General features: G+C 37.1%; 1 protein-coding gene across 4 annotated transcripts in view; it reads left to right on the forward strand.

Annotated features, from left to right (window-relative positions):
* Positions 1–17549, forward strand: part of LOC150109760 (adenosylhomocysteinase-like 1) — a 440710-nt gene that overhangs the window by 106478 nt on the left and 316683 nt on the right. The window contains exon 1 of one of the 4 annotated variants that reach the window (XM_090408573.1): positions 7304–7430. The exons of the other annotated variants lie outside the window; for them this stretch is intronic. The gene's annotated coding sequence lies outside the window, so the exon portion shown is untranslated. Of the gene's footprint in view, positions 1–7303; positions 7431–17549 lie in introns of those variants that run through there. 4 annotated transcript variants of the gene reach the window in all.

Consider the following 17549-nt stretch of genomic DNA (forward strand, 5'->3'; position numbering starts at 1 on the left):
AAGGTGGGATGCAGAGTATAGGATTGGTGGGGATATCTTAGAGGAGATGAAGATATGGGGGTGATGATGAATACGAACTTGAAATTTTGTGATTGTTTAGTAAAAAATGTGAGGATAACACGGTGGCATATGGGAATAATGTGGAGAACACCGACACGTACTACGGTTCCATCGTATGAGGCTTTGATCAGGGCTGCATGTGGATTACTGTGCACGGATTTGATTGCCTAGTTTTAAAAGGCTGATGAGATGCTGGAGAGAGTGATGGGCTAAGTTGGTTTCTGGTCTGTCGAATAGAAGAGAGACTGAGTGTGATTTTTTGCATGGAGAGTGGTGGGTAATTGGAATGCACTGCCTGAGAGCGTGGTGAGTGCAGACACAGTGAATAATCAGCTGCACATGAGAGAGAGAGAGAGAGTGTGGGACCTCCTGGATGAATTACTTGACTCTATGAACGTCTGATGATGATATTAACAAAGGAGTCGAGGGCTTAACTACTGTGCGATGAATGACTCGGTCAGTTCGACCTGTGAGATTATCTTCCGTAAACAACGGCAGAGAAATAGGCGAAAAGCTTTCTGTTCGCGTATTGAGTGCAGCATCGAAACTTTCTTTCTCATTTCGAGGGTATTGTGAATAGCGTGGAACGCTTCCCTATCCTTCTCATCCGTCGTAGGACGGGTTCAGTCCCCCGGTTATTCCTCTGCTGCATCCCTTGAGGAGGGTATTCATGACTGTATCACGACGGGGCCGGTTTGCGGGACGAAAAACCCCAGCTAAACTGAGGGGGAAATCCTGCTGTCTACGCCCAAGACCGGCTAACTCGGCCATGTCTGAGAAAGATCCTTGAGCTCCTCACGTCGGCGAAGAGAATCGAACCCAGGACACACCTTTCACAGGCATACGGTTGCGAGGCGCATAGTCCCTAGGCTAACTGCGCGGACGTGGAATGCTTTTCTTATAATTCTGTTAGCAAATTGCTCCAAATTTGATGCACGATGTGCCGATGAGTGGCGCCATCTGTCAGTGGAAACAGAAATAACTCGACAAGAAACACATTTCTGTGGATGCGTCCTTTTAAATCAGCGGCCTCCATTATCAAGTTCCGAAAAGAATGTTTGCTGGAAACATTTGGCCCCAGAAAGAAGTATTCTGCTGCAATCGATTCAGTAATTCGTTCGACACGTTTCATGTCTTCGCATTCCAGGAAAGAAAATAAATGAAACGAAGAAGTAACGGGAAGCAGCACGAGCTTTATTGGTATTCCGTTAATCAGCCGCTGAAACGTTTTTCAGTTTGTATTTTTCGTTAATTTCCAAACTGTAAACACAATTTAAACGGTGGAGTTCAAAATATTGTCGGGGTGTTTAAATCGCACGTGAATTGAAACGTTCTTCATTGAACGAATGCAAAATGTGGGAATGAAACACGTGCGATGTAGTGATACTATCGAAATATCGGTGTCGTCGCGTGCCCATAACGGTTGCGTGTGCTGTCGTGGCTTATGCAACCCGCGCTACAAAATTCACGTCAATTCGACCGCATTTTTATCGATGCGTTGAAGCGCTCATCTTAATTGGTCCAAATGCGCTTAATTAACTTTTTAATTGTAACCAAATCTGCGCAGAGTGGAGGACAACGTGCTTGTTTTAGGATTTATTAGAAAGCACCGAACGAGAATATGCTCTATTTGGTGGTATATTTGAATTACTTAATTGCATAAATGTAACGCTAAATTTGGAAGAGAACGACCAGGCTTATCTCCTTCGAATACAATCGTACAATCCGCAAAAGATCTCGAAGAAAATGGGACATTTAGTACTTATCAGTACTGTTTCCCTTTGTAAAATGGGCAAAAAAAAAAGTTATAAATCCTTCTTCTTTTTCATGTAGCTTCCTTCCTCAGTGAGAGGGTGCAGCACCGTGTCCTTCCAGTTCTCTCTGTTGGTGGCTTTCCTTTTTGCTTCTGCATAGCCATGTGATCCCGTCCATGATCTTATATCTTCAAGCCATGTCCTCGGTTTTTTGACTCTTGATCCTTTTCCCTTAATTTTTCCTTCTAAAACTGTTAGTATCCTCTGTCCTGCTGAACCTCTCAGTACAGGTCCTGCCAATCTCATCTTTCTCTGGATCATTTCCTATACTTAAGATCTCTGTGTTCTCATTCTCTTTAGGACATCTGTATTTGTCACATCTTCTGTCCATGGGATTTTCAGAGCTCTCCTACAGCACCACATTTCAAAGGCCATCATCTGTTGCCTTACTCTCTACTTGAATACCCAGGTCTCACTTCCAGATGTCAAAATTGGCCACACTAATGTTCTTATCATTCTTTTCTTTGTCTCAATACTCACAGAACTTCTGAGCAGATCTTTATTTTTCCTGAATGCATCTTCAGCCATGGCTGTTCTTATTTTTATTTCTTTATCTTGCTTTCCATCTGCAGTAAAGTAGGTGCGTAAATATTTGTATTTTGTTGTAAGTTCAATTTTCATATTGTTTATGAATATTTCTGGCTCGGATCTGCTTTCTTTTGAGATTTTCATAATTTTTTGCATTTATATCTAATCCGAATTCTTTACCTTCTTCAATTAGTAGCTGCAGTAACTTGATTCGTTTGTTTTCTGCTATTAGAATGGTATCATCAGCACATCTGAGATTGTTGTATTTTATTCCATTGATACTAATTCCTATTATTTTGTTTTTCAATCTTTTTCATCACTGTCTCACTATAGATATTAAATAGATTTGGTGAAAGGACACAACCTTGTCTAACTCCTCATTTTAGTTTCACTACAGAAGTCTACAGCTGCATTTTCTGTTTGGTGTAAATCATTTTTATAATCTTAAGTACAAGATCTTCTATGTCTAATTTATCTAATATATTCAACATTTTATCATGTTTTACCCAGTGAAAGGCCTTTTGAAAGTCTATGAAGCATATGTAAATGTTCCTATTTCTTTCTTTCTATTAGCATTTTTAGTTCCAGGATAGCATTAATGGTTCCCATTCCTCTTCTGAAACCCTTCTCTTGTTCACTCAATTCACCGCTTATGGCTTTTTCAATTTGTTTGTTAACGATGGTTAAAATAATTTTTAGATGCATGAGATATTAGGCTCACAGTTCTGTAATCCTCGCAATTTTGTGAATTATGTTTCTTTGGAATTGGTATGTATTCAGATAGATGTTGTAAAAACTTCAGGTAATTCTATTCTTTTATAGATGTCCTGAATGGATTCCACTAAATAGTTGTTATTATTGTCAGTCAAAGCTTTCAGCAGCTCAGCCGGAATAGTATCGCACCCAGGGGATTTATTATTAGGAAGATTCTTAATTACATGTACTATCTCCTTTCTTATAGGTAGAGTGGTATCTGTTGTTACGGTTCACTTGGGTGTCGTGAATCATCTAAACACGTTACCATTATCATCATCATAGAGTCTGATAAGTACTCCACCCATCTTCCTTCCATTTATCTTTTCTTTACCAATGAGTATGTTTCCATCTTTGTTCTTGATGTAATCAGACTGTGTACGTTTTGCTTTTCCATTAAGTTCGTTCACTTTCAGGAATGCTTCTCTGGTTTTGTTCCTATTTTGAAATTCTTCTGTCTCAGTGCACTGCTGATTTATCCAGTTTTCTTTCAATCTTCTGGACAACTGTTTGATTCTTTTATGCAATGTTTTATATCTAAATTTTTCTTCTTCATTTGCTCCTCTTTTCCACGGTCTTTCTTCATCAATAAGGTCAATTATTTCTTGGGTTATCAATAACATGAAGAAAGAAAAAGAACCGTAGATGGTTTTTAGCAGATGTTATGATGGCTGCTTGTAGTCTCTTCCACTGAGAGGGTTCGTTTACGTTTTGCAGCTGTGCAGACAGAAGTTCTGAAACATCGTCATTAAATTTTGATTTTACTATTGGATTTGTACCATTTGCAGATCTCATTTTAGGGGTTGTTTTCTTTTAAATTGTATTGTTTTTAGGCGAATATTCATGTTCACTAAGACCAGTTCTATGACAACATCCACAGTCAGCAATTGGCATCACCTTTTGAGTTTCGTATTCCATTGAAGTAACGTTAACTGACCAGAATATAGTCTAATTGGTTTTTGTATCTTCCATCCGGACTTTCCCATCTTGCTGTTGGTTTTTGCTCAAAATAAGTGTAAGTTATGATGAGCACTGCTTGTTACAGAAATCAATCAGCTTTTGACCTCTCTCATTCCGAATTCCAAGTCCAAATGGACCCACTTGTGCAGATGTTCTCTCTGATCCGACTTTTGCGTTCCAGTCACCCATAGCACAAATAAGTCGATCTTTCTTGCCCTCCGACTTCCTTTATACTCCATTCTATTTCATCACACATGTTATCTATTTCTGCTTCCTCATTCTGTTCTGTAGGAGCATAGATCGGAATGATCAACATATCTCTAGGTTTAGACTTCACTAGAATTGCCATTACTCCATCTGATTTTTTGATGACCTGGATAATGTTGTGATTATTTTTTTCTTCTCTACAATGAACGCTACACCTCTCCTTGATATTTCACCACCTGACACATATATACTTTATGCATTTTGCCATTTGCCATTAAGATCCTTTCCAACCATTTGGAAAGGATCTTAAAATCTTAAGATCCTTTCCAAAAGGGTTCACTTATTCCTAGTATACTAATATTTAATCTCTCTCATCACATTAGCCAATTTCTCACATTTATTCAATCCTTCCTCTTGCATTCCAAGTAGCAATATTCAAGCAATTTCTGCGTTGAGTTTCTTTATAGCAGTCACGGACTGACGATACCGTAGGACCTGCTACGTCACTCTCACAACACCGTTCCGGGCGTATTGAGACTACCTGGACTTTATTTCTTTTCTGTTTAGACACGATGCTTTATATAACGGCATTTTTACGGAATGGCCGTCAGAACCATCCAACCCCCGATTATGAATGGAGGACCATAGCTGTCGTTGGTCAGCGGGATACCACGGACCTAGCCGGGAGGCCTATACAAAGTAGTGCCACCGATCATCCTCTCATCCACCACCGAGGGGACACCCCGATGCGCTGTGGCAGCCCAGCGACCGAAATTATTTATAGAAAATTAAATATTAAGAACTTGTTTTTATCGGTGACCTAAAGACACGAGTTTGCACTTCACCCACACAAAACAGATGAAACTCAGAAAACAAAAACAGCAATTCATGACAAGTGACAACTTTCAATCGCATTGGTTGACACAGTAACCAATCACAACCTCTATGCTATTGTCAGAGCTCGCCTTCTGGTGGTGTAAAGCGACTTGAACGCTAAGAATTTAACCCACTGCGTCATTTGTACGTCTGTTCAAAGGGCTGAAAGGTGCTCGTGTGTGTGACTGCACACCTTGGCTATTAACGCGATGAGATGCACTTCGAAAATTACCCTCTTCATTAAGTGTGTGTGTGTGTGTGTGTGTGTGTGTGTGTGTGTGTGTGTGTGTGTGTGTGTGTGTGTGTGTGTATTCTTTGTACTCATTCACGTATGCTTTTGGCTAAGGGCTGAAAGGATGACTACGTACAGCATAACAGAAATTTTTGTACGCTATTCCAAATGTGAAGACATTATTCTCAGGTTAAGGGTGGGGGAGGACTTGGCATTTATATAGTGCCAAAAGTTATGCAGATGAGAATTAGTGTCATGATGGGTGGGGGGGGGGGGGAGAAAGGATATTTAGTTTTTCGGAGACTGAAGAGACATTGACGTCTACATGATTGTGCCATGAAAAGCTCTGTGTGTGGGGGGCGGGCGGTCTAAGATAGCCCAAGAAGAGGAAATTGAATCTTGATATCATAGATAAGAAAGACACAGCGAGATCTTTTCTTGTGCAAACTTCTTATACAGAACTTGTACAAACGATACAGAATCGAATTAGTTTGGGAGTACAAATTTCCGGGAACACCAGGAAATTTGTTAGGATCTAAATTTTTTAATACTCTTAGGGTTAAAATATAAGAAATTACTGGGCATAGCTATATACAGACTGACAGTTCATTGGACCCATCGATATGAGAGTGAGTCAAATTCTCGAGGCCTCCTAGAAAAGCGCGTGTGGGCCAGTCATTAGTGATAGTCTGCACAGCGCCACACTCGCAAATGGCGACTGTGAAATTCTCCCCAGATGAAGGAAGTGGGCGCAGCGACTTTGTTCGATCCTAAATTTATTGCTGATTCCAGAGGTATCGAAGTAGATCGAATCCTGGAAGTTTAACAGTTGGATATGCGATCAAGTACTTTGTAGTTCATTCCAGTCTTCTCTACGTCCGGGGGGACCAGCTGCTATTTCCAGAAGGGAGATCTAGAGATAAGGCCGCGAGATGGAGAGGGAGGTCCGCGTTATTCCTGACTTTATTTATTTGATGGCAGCTTCTTCTCTCCTGGAGCATGGAGGAGGAAAAGACAGGCAATCGTGGAGAGAGTACACCTTAGGTACGAGCGATGGTTCTGTTAAGCTGAACATCCACTTCAGTTCCACATTGGCGAGTTTATTTATTTATTTATTTTTTTGATATTGTTCCTGGCAGATATCATTTTTTTAACATTTCATTTATGGAGATTGAACTTCCCACTCAGTCTCCAAAAGTTAGATAGGGCTAAATGGCCCCGCCTACTCCCGTATACGGGAATAAAAAGGCGTTAGCTGATTTTTTTTTTTCATTTATTTATTGAGTTATTATTGCATTACATTATCATTTTCATATCATTACATCACACCTCATTCATTTAAATTTTCTTTCAAAATGAGAAAATTGTAAAACATATATATATATATATAATTTTTTTTTTTTTTTTTTTTTATAAAAAAGATATTTAATGACTAAGAAACCGAGAATAAGTTAGGAAACTTTAATGATACAACTAGTTTCGGCTTATTATGGCCCTCATCAGGTATCTTTGTTGGTAGAAGAAACAATAATAAAAGACTGAAGATATTAAGAAAACTGAGAAGCACAGGTTAATTGTGTTAGATAATTAAAAATAAAAAACGTTGCATTAAAATTCCATTTGTTCTATTTACGTGCCGTGGTTTATTGTGTGGCGTGGTAGCAGACTCGCGAGAACGCCAGTATTGAACAACAGCAGTTTGGCTCTCGGGGAAGCTCACTCCTGAGCGTTTGAACGGTAATTTAGATGCTATCCAATCAGATTTCTGTTCATGTTGTTTTCCTTTCGTACTAAGAGCGGTAAGCCGTTGAAGATTTTTGGAGCCAAATATTTATAGGGTTTGTGTATTATTTCTTTCTGTGCTTTTTTGGATAAAATATTTGAAGCTCGCTTTTGTGCAGAAGTATCTTTTCCAATACTCGCGTACTGGTTATCAGCCTTTTAGGAAAAGTAGCATCCTGTAAATGTGTAGTTGTCTAAATGGAAGGATATTCAATACGGTATATTTAGCGTTCACTGTAGTGTTTTCTCTTTATTTACTGTTGTTAAAATGCGTATTAATTTATTTTATGAAGAAATTAGTAACGTGATATGTTCCTCCCCAGCTTAGAATAGCATACTGTATAAGAATTTGTATCCAGAAAAAATATAATGTTCTTAACATTGTCAGAGTTAAGAATATCTTTAAGAAGAAGTAGACTCGAGATAGCATAAATCTTACTTTGTTGCATACTTCTCTAATGTGTGGTTTCTAGCTTAAGTCGCTGTCTATTTTTAATCCTAGGCAGGTTATAGTATTCTCATTTTCTATCTAAATCCAGTTGCAATTTGGGTGACTTTTGCAGTTCCCGTCATGTCGGATGGTATATGGATGGAAAAATTGGTTTTACTATTATTAGGTGTATTTTTGAGTTTAAAAATTAAAAATTGTGTTCTTCCAGCATTGCATTGAGAGTAAGATTGTTCACATGAAAGCAGTTTGTCACCGTTTTTAGATCTGTGGCGACCATGTTTTGCATTTCATCGACAGAATTTGCAGTGAATATCAATGGGGTATCATCTCAAGGGTGTTTACGTTACTTGATAACTGTTGTCGCAGAAGTCGTTGATGTAAATCATAAATAGCACTGGCGCAAGCGCAGAACCTTGGGAAACACCCCATTTTACCTGAACGAAATCGCTCTAACTTTTGTTGATTTTTCCTGCTTGTGATCTCGACGTTAAATATCTTTAAACCAGCCGCGTGCACAGCCTCTAATTCTCTTCGATTATTTTGAATACAATATCGTGGGTCAGAAGCTTTCTGCAAGTTTAGAAAAACTGCTAATATTAGTCTGCGTTGGTATTTGTGATGAGTAAATCAATTTGGTGAAGTTCAGCAGCGCGTGCTCAGTGTTTACTTTCTGTCTAAACCCATTCTGGTTCTTAGAGCAAAAGTGGCTTTTCTTCTAAAAATACTTAATAATCTATTTTTTACTAATTTCTCCAATATTTTGGAGAAAACCGGGAGTAGGGGGATTGGCCTCTTTTATATGTTGGGGTATTACCACAGCTTTCTTAAATTCTGTCGGAAACACACCCCAGTCGTCATCGATAGATTGAAGGTGGTCATCAATGGAGCTATCCGATATTCCTGGCACTCCCGCACAATTCTGATATTGAGCAGAAGGGTTTTTGAGTTTCATTATAATATTTTTGATTTCATTCTCACAAGTAGGATGAAAGTACTTTGAACTCTCATTTCTTTTCAGCCCGTAATTTACGAATGGACTATTAGGGCTATTCACAAGTCTTTCATTGGCGGTTACGAAGTAATTATTAAATCTGTCTGCTTTCACTGATTAAATCTGCATGATCGCTGTCCTCATTACTAACTCTTGGAAGTGTTGGTTCTCGGATATTTTGGCCCAGTACGAGTTTGTTTACGATTTCCATCGTTTTTTAACATTACTTTTACATTTCACGCATTTATTACAGTAATACTCGTTTTTTCCTTCTTTCAATTATTGACTTACTCGGTTCCTATAATATTTGAAGTTATTCTCTTAGTATTCATTGTGAGGGTATTTTTTGTGTTTTTTATATCTTATCTCTGAGTTATATTCATTGTTTTGTGTCTCGTGTTATCCATGGCTTCGCTAGTTTGCGCCTGTTTCCTTGAAGTATTAGAGTGGCGTGTTGTATTTCAGTATCTAATATGTTAAGGAATTTGCAATAAACATTGTCAACATTGGTTTCAGTTGTATCTGCTCCGAGGATATAGAACGTGATTTATGTCTTATGTAGTTTATTCTGGAATACTGAACGCTGACATCTTTTGTGTCTGTAGATGGATCTTCATCTATCGGAAAGTGATCTGTGATTGGCTATTTTAACACTGCTGGCTTGATTTTAGTCGGACTTTGTGTTCTTACAAACACGCGATCGAAGCACAGCCATCGAAATCCCTCGTCGAGATATTTACGTGTTGCTCAAAGCCATACATGGCTAATAAATCCACGAACTCGAAAGAAAGACGGCTATCGCTTAGCAAATTTCTATTTATGTCACCAATCATGACAATATTATCATAATCGATGTCATGCAGAATGCTGTCCAGCTCTTGTGTAAAGGCGTAAAAGAGTGAGATCTGTAAATAGCGATTATGTAGTAATTGTAGTTCTCTGAGTAAATGTTCACATTCTCGGCTATTCCCATGTTTGTACTGCTAATGTGTTTAACAGTTATGTTACACACTAATTACACACTGTTAAACACCAATGTGTTTAACAGTTCAATGCCTTCGAGCAAAGAGCATTAATCCCCCAGATCTGCTATAATCCCTACAGTGATAATATTTTTTTAAACCCTTCTAAGTAGTAAAGATTATCTTCATGCTTCTTTATCCGTATTTCTTTTAATATTAAAATATCTAATATCATAATGTAGGTCATTTAATATTAAGTCTTGATGTTCCGTTTTATCTCTTTTACTTCTGAGGTTTAAATGCAATACTTTCAGAGTGGGCTCATCGATGAAATGTAAAAATCTTCTAATTGTGTTGTGTCTTTGCAAATTATACAATTTTCGAAAGCAGTTACACTAAAATCCATGTTCCCATTATCCAGCGTAAAGTAATCAGGGATTCGTTCGTTGTTTTTCAAGTTTTCGGAATTCATCTTCGCACTTTATCCTCCATATATGCGACAAGTCATCTTTTCTCATGAAGGGTTTACTGTCCTTGATCCAGAGAGATATTCTTTATCCTGTTTATAAAAATTAAGTGGATATTAAATCCAGCATTATTTCAAAGCCGAATATAAAAGTTTCGTATGAAATACTGGATTTAATATCCACTTGATTTTTATAATTTTTGCATCGCTGAAGTGAAGCCTTTTGGCTCTTTATTTTAGTTATCCTGTTTATATATATATATATATATATTTTTTTTTTTTTTTTTTTTTTTTTTTTTTTTTTTTGCTGCATACAGTAGATGCTTCATGTCCGCTGTCAAATATTCATTCAAGTATATTTTGCCTTCTTTAAAATTACTACTTACATCTCTAGTACTTATTTTGTACTCCATGTTCTTGTGTCCTTCTAGCCATCTATCTCTCTCGTCTACTTAGACCTGAATTTTATAATGTTTTGGCTTTTGTGTGTGTTTGTGTGTGTGCGCCCGCAGACTCCATAATACGTGTGCATTATGGAGTCAGCGGGCTGCTTCGATGTCCTTCTCTTTCAAATTCACTTGCATTTTTTGTGAAATCTTTTTTATTTCATACACGATTTCATGGGGCTCTTGAGGGACACCTACTAATTCCAAATTTGTTTATGGCTTATTGACTGAGATCATCAGCAGTTTGATTATTCATTTAAGATCGGTTCTAACTGTAAATTGGACTCTTCCAGTTCTGAATTTTTAGTTCTCTGATTTCTTCTGCTAGCCCAACTATCGTGTATAAAAACTCGTCTATTTCTCAGAAGTATATTCATCATCCGAGGTTTTCAGTTCGCTTACCTCCTTCAAGTCGCAGATAATACTCGTTAAATTGGCGATGGACATTGCTGCACAGATGTCAAGGGCTGAGTGACTGATTTGCCTGCGAGCGCTGGCATGCATATACCGCTTTGGGACAAAGGATTTGACCGCTGTGAGCTTGGTTGCTCTCTAAATTTGCATGGAATGCATTTTTTTTTTTTTAAAGTAGTAAAAAAAAAAAAAACATTTGTAAGCTTCCTATAAGAGTACAAAATGTTGAACAATCCTATGTGTAACGTAAGAGCAACAGCTCATCCAGGTTACGATATGCATAAAGTTACAAACATTTATGTAATGCATTTTCATTCCATAGACATATGTGCATTCATATAATATACATATTATTATTATAATATAATTACATAATAAACTCGCAAATAAAATAAAATTTCATCGTACAGAGAAAGTTGCATAACAATTAATTAGGAACAAAATAAAACAAAGCAGTTAAACAGCGTTTAAATTTTTACGTTTTACACATAAGACTGGATCTTTGGGTACAAATATGCTAAAAACCAATCATTTATACGATTATTTTGAACAGAGATTCCTCATTTCTGTGGGAAAATAAATACTCTTTGATAAGAGTTTTGTATTGGTTTGGGTTAGTTTCATTTCTTATTGGCGCTAAATAAGTATAATGTTTGTATTGCTTCTTTATTTGCTTTTGGAACTAAATATTTTAGGCCCTATGTCTACTAAGGAAAGTATCTTGTTTGATATTTACGTATTCGTTGTCGTTTTTTATGAATAATAGTACCCTATAGACCAGGGGTGGGGAACCTTTTTAGTATCAAGAGCGAAAATTGCTAATTTAAAAACTTCCGCGGACGACTGGCAAATTTTAACTCTTATATGTAGTGTGCAATATATATCTCAATAAGTAAATGTGCAACATTCTCATCTGATATGGTATCTTTAATTACAATTGTGTAGACATATAATTATAACAATCAAGCAAAGGCTATATTTAATTTATTTTATTTTAACTGAGAACTTTATCAAAGCAATAATAGCATAGTTACAGATGGTCTTTCCTGAATAAGCCTTTTAAAAAGAGATTGGCTTTTGATTATATTTTCTTTCAAAGTCGCTATCTTGTCTAAACGTCCTGATCCTTTCAAATTTTCATATTTCTTATGCTTACTCAAATAATGTCGTTCAAGATTATATTTTTTGTAAACTGCAACATGTTCGTTACAAATAAGACAAATGCGCTTGCAATTTCAATAAAGAAGTATACAGTTCTGTCCATTTTTCACAAAACAGATCACATTCACCCTTTCTTTTACGCTTTTCACTACAACTTGCCATTTAAAAAATAAATTGAATAAAGTTTTAATTACAAGGCACTCGCAGTACTGCATGAGAAAAACAAAGTCAAAAGTCGATATGTTTTGACACGCGGGAAAATGTCATGGCGGTAATTGGGAAGCAACCAATCAGAGAAAGTCTGAACTTTGCCCCTGAGAAATGCTCCTGATTTCTTTATATTTTAATGGCTGGTTTCGATTTGCAAGTATGACGATTATATTTTATCTAATATAGTTATTTTTGATTTTGTATATTTAATTATTTAAATAAATTTAATTATAATAAATTTAAATTATTATAAAATTTTATTTACATGTACATACGAGTACATCAGCAAAGGGGCGAATTGAAATAGACTCGCGGGCGAAATTTCGCACGTGGGCGAGGGGTTCCCCACCCCTGCTATACACGTACAAATATCTTAGGGTTAGTATGTTTAGTTGGGTGTATTTATTACACATTGCAGTATCCTTGTATTCGTTTCTAATGAAGATTTGAATTACTTTATTCTTAGTCGAGACTAAAGGTTTCAGGGTAGTGCGATGAATTCCTCCCCCACTTAATATACCAGATTTTAGTGTGCTTTGAATCCGGGCAGAATATAATGTTTTCAGCATATTTAAATTTAAGAATCTTTTTTTAGGTAGTAAAGTCTGTTCAACATAATTCTTACTTTATTTACGACATCGGTAATATGCGGTTTCCAGCTTAAATTGCTATCAGTGTTTAATCCCAAGTAAGTTATTACACTGACTTTTTCTATTTTCTCGCAGTTGCAATTTGAATTTGTCCTGCAATTCCAATCATGCAAAATTAATTGTGCAGTGAAGTTCATTTCGCCAGTTGTATTTCGCAAGTTAAAATTTATGTATTTAGTTTTTGGGACATTCAGCCTGAGTTTGTTTGACTGGAACCAGTTTGTTACTTCAAAAGATCAGCATTCACGATGGTTTTCGTTTGTTCGGCTGTGTCAGTAGAGAAACTTAGTACTGTATCATCTGCAAAAGCATTTATTTTACTGTTTAGTTTAAGATTGCAGAAGCCATTGATATAAATATTAAAGAAAATTGGTCCCAAGACAGATCCTTGTGGTACACCGCAATCTATTGTTTTGGAGCTGCTATAGCTGTTGTTTATTTTTACAATTTGTGATCTCGCATTTAAATAATTTTTGAACCAGTTTAGGGCAGTGCCTCGTATTCCTATGACCTAATTTTTTTATTAAAATTTCATGTGATACAGAGTCCAAAGCTTTGTGTATATCTAGAATACTGCTAATGCTAGTTTATGTTCATCAAGGGGAGGTATAAACTGTGTTTGTGAAGTTCAGTAAAGCATGGTCTCTGCTAAACTTTTGCCTGAACCCAAATGGATTCTTTGAAAAGAAGTTGTTTTTGTCCAAAAATTTCGCGAGTCTAATTATTAGCAATTTCTCTAATATTTTGGAAAGACCGGTAGAAGGGAGATCGGTCTGTAATTTATCAAGTTATTTTTGTTTCCCTTTTTGTAAATAGGTACAACTACAGCTTTCTTAAAATCTGATGGAAACGTGGCTGTCATCAGTGATAAGTTAAAAATGTACATTAGGGGGTTCTATGATGTACATTTGGCATTCTTTCACAATGTTTGTGTTTATACCATCGTATCCCGAAGCTTTGATTGTTTTTAGGCTAGCTATAACACTTGGATTTCGTTTTCACAAGTGGGGAAAAGATAGATGGAGTTATCAAGTCTCTTGAGAGTGCAATTCCGAGGGGTGGGTTTAGCCTTTTTCAGAATGCTTTCACTGACAGTGGCAAAATGATTATTGAATTCTTCAGCTAATCCTCTGTCTCCATTTTCTCTATTCCTATCGATATCTTTAAGTATGGGGAGGTTTTGTTTGTGTGTATTTTTACTGATTAATTTATTCACAAACTTCCATTGTTTTCTGGGGTTTCCTTGGCATTTTAGGAATTAATTTCCGTAGTACTCGTTTTTACTTTCTTGTAATTTATGATGTATCAGATTCCTGTAGTACTTGAAACTGTGTTCATAACATTGATTGTGCGGATATTTTTTAAACTTTTTATACACTTTATCTCTAATTTTTCTGTAGTGTCTGATTTCCTGTGTAATCCAGGACTTAGTTTCTTTCATTTTGTCTATTATTTTAACTTTAATCGAGTCTTGTATTTTATTGTTCAATATTGCAATAAATTTATGAGACGAAGTATCAAGATTTGTTTCCGTCATTATATCTCCCAGGAGACAGTGCTTAAGTTACGCTTCAATACTCTGGAGTCAGTTGTTGTGTAGGGGATGTTTTCGGTTGTACTTCTCTGTGCTGTACATGCAAATGCACTTTAATAATACCGATTGGAAAGTGATCCGCGAGAGGTTGGCGCAGAACTGCTGCTTGGAGTTGTTTCCACTTAAAGTTCTCTCGAATACATGATCTAGATACGTTCTCCCACCATTGAATTCTCTCGTGAGGACATTAATGTATCGTTCGAGTCCATGCATGGCAAGTAGATCTAGATAATCTTGAGAGGATCCGTTATTCCTCAGCAAGTATGAGAACATTGTTACTTCTGCTCTCATCTAGACTACACCCGAGTTCTTGTATAAAGTTGGACTCTGCGTAACAATGCGATCTATATGCAGCCTTAGTATATATATTATGATGTTCTAAATATAAATTGACATTTTCAGCTGTTTTCATTTTTAGGTTAGTAATGTTATTAACAGATATGGAATTTCGGATAAGGATAATTAATCCTCCAGATTTCTTTTAATTTCTACATTGATAATAATTTTTAAATCCGCTTAACTGGTACAAATCAATTTCTTCGTATTTGACCCAGATTTCTGTTAATATCAGAACATCTAGCCGATAGTTTAAATTGTCCAGTAGTAATTCAGTGTGCTCTAATTTATCTCCAATACTTCTTATATTTATATGCAAAATTTTCAAGGTACTTACAGTGTCTGAGGATAAAAGGTTTCTTAATTCTACTGAATCATGGCAAATTACACATTTATGAAAAGGGACATCACAGTTATTATTCTCATCTGTCACTGTTGTTCGTAATTAGTTATTACACTCCCTGTTTTCTCGGAGTTTAGACAAGTCTTCTTCGCATCTGATTCGCCATAGTTTAGATGTACCGCCTTGTCATGAAACGTTTGCCCTGTTTGACCCAGTGATATTTGTAGTTGACTTCTTTACATTTCTTGGCAATAAATAGTAGCTGTTTTAGGTTTCCAGTCAAGTGCTCGTTTAAATATATTTTACTATTCTTAAAACTGTCACATATATTAGTTGTACTTAGTCTATATTTGATACTTTTGTTTCCGTCCAGCCATTTGTCTCTGATCGTTTTACTTTTAAATTTTATAATGATAGGCATTGGTCTGTTTTTCTGTTCTGCTTTCTGTCTTTCAATAATTTTTTGCACTGACTTTCACTCAGTTCTGCGCAGTAAAAATGACAGTTGCTGTTACTATGCAGCATATCTTCTTCTTGAGATATGCTGCAACATCTTTAGTGAAGATGTTGCGGCCTTGCAAGAACACTTGAATAAATTGAGTGATTGGACAAGCAAATGGGGATGCGAGTTCAATGTTGCAAAATGTAAGGTTTTAAAATTTGGAAAACAAAGATGGGATGCAGAATTTATGCTTGGTGAGGATATATTGTTGGAGGTGGAGGAAATAAGAGATCTGGGGGTGATAGTGGATAAGGATCTAAAATTTAGGGGACACATCGCCAAAATTATGAAGACAACACAAAGGCTTCTAGGAATGATGCAGAGGACACTGACGTGTAGAAGTAGGGAGATTCTTGTTCCGTTGTATAAGGCTTTGATTAGGCCACACATGGACTATAGTGCCCAGATTTGGTCACCTGGTTTTCAGAAGGATGAAGAGATGTTGGAAAGGGTCCAAAGGAGACTGACTAAGGTAGTTTCTGACCTCTGGAATGTCGAGTATGAGGAAAGATTGAGAAGATGTAATTTGCAGTGTCTGGTGGAGAGGAGGAAGAGGGGAGATATGATAGAAACCTACAAGTTGGTAAGGGGTTGTTATAGGATCAATGCTGGAGAAGTTCTACAGAGAATAGTGGGAAATCGGGGGAGAACCAGAGGTCATCCCTGGAAACTGTATAAAGAGGGTGTGAGTAGGGGAGTGAGAGGCAGGTTTTTTCGTGCAGAGTTGTGAATGATTGGAATGCCTTGCCTGAGAGTGTGGTGTCTGCAAGGAGTTTGAGTGTGTTTAAGACATGGTATGATGAGATGTGTGTGAGATAAAAGGACCTCCTAGATGAGTCTTTGACTCCATGAGGTCTTGGGATGGTAATAATAATAATAATATATCGCCATTTCCTAAGATAGCAGTTTGTTAATCCTTTAGCTCCTTGTTCTACTTAGGTCAGAAGTTGTACGTAGGTCAGAAGGTTGTGGCGGCTGTTGGCAGTCCTCGGGTTTCGATATATTTTCATACATTGTTAGGCCACTATTAGAGGCACACAATTATCAGTTATATCACTTTGCACTGTCCGACCACAGATCCGAGACCCTAGTCTGGCGGTTTGTCAAGAAGAGTCAATTCATGCTAAAGGAGAGAAAGAAATACAAGCTGTACGAATTGGTCACCAACACGCAAAATCACGTGCCTTGTATAAAATTTTCCAACTGTTATACAAGCAAAATAGTTAAAAACTGCAATCTTCTTAAAAGAGAAGTTAATTTTCCGACGTGTAATAATAAACAATTCATCCCACAAGACGGATTGATTATTCTATTATCGGGATGGATTCTCCTTCTTCTGACATGCGCAGAAGTGTCGAATGGTCTCGTATCTGTGGGCGTACAGTAAGGTAGCTGATAAGGTACATGACACAAGTAAAATTTGCTAATTTGATAATGCATCATCTAGCGTACTCTTTAACTTAGTTTCCCACGAAAGTAATACTTGCTACTTTAGTGTAACACCAAGGTAGTAACTGCAGTTTTCATGGGACCTGTTGCAAAAGTTGCATGGGACCTGTTGCTACGTGAGCTCGTAGTCATTTGTGTGGTAAGCTGAACTAACAGTTTTGCCGGGGTAAGGGATAATCCCCAGCTTTCAGAATAGTTTCGCAATGAGCTCAGGTCTTTGCTCAATCTTTCATCGAAGTCTTGGAAGGTAGGCCTGATAAAACATTGCAAGGAGAATGCAGCGCAATATTCGTGGTCTGGTGTACGATTTCCGGTGGTCTTCTGTGCAAGAGTTGGAGAGGAATGACGCCCAGTTTATCTTA

This window comes from Typopeltis vanoorti, chromosome 1 (assembly GCF_054136105.1).
Source record: "Typopeltis vanoorti isolate ZY-2024b chromosome 1, IOZ_Tvanoo_1.0, whole genome shotgun sequence".
Classification (NCBI taxonomy): Eukaryota; Metazoa; Arthropoda; class Arachnida; order Uropygi; family Thelyphonidae; genus Typopeltis; species Typopeltis vanoorti.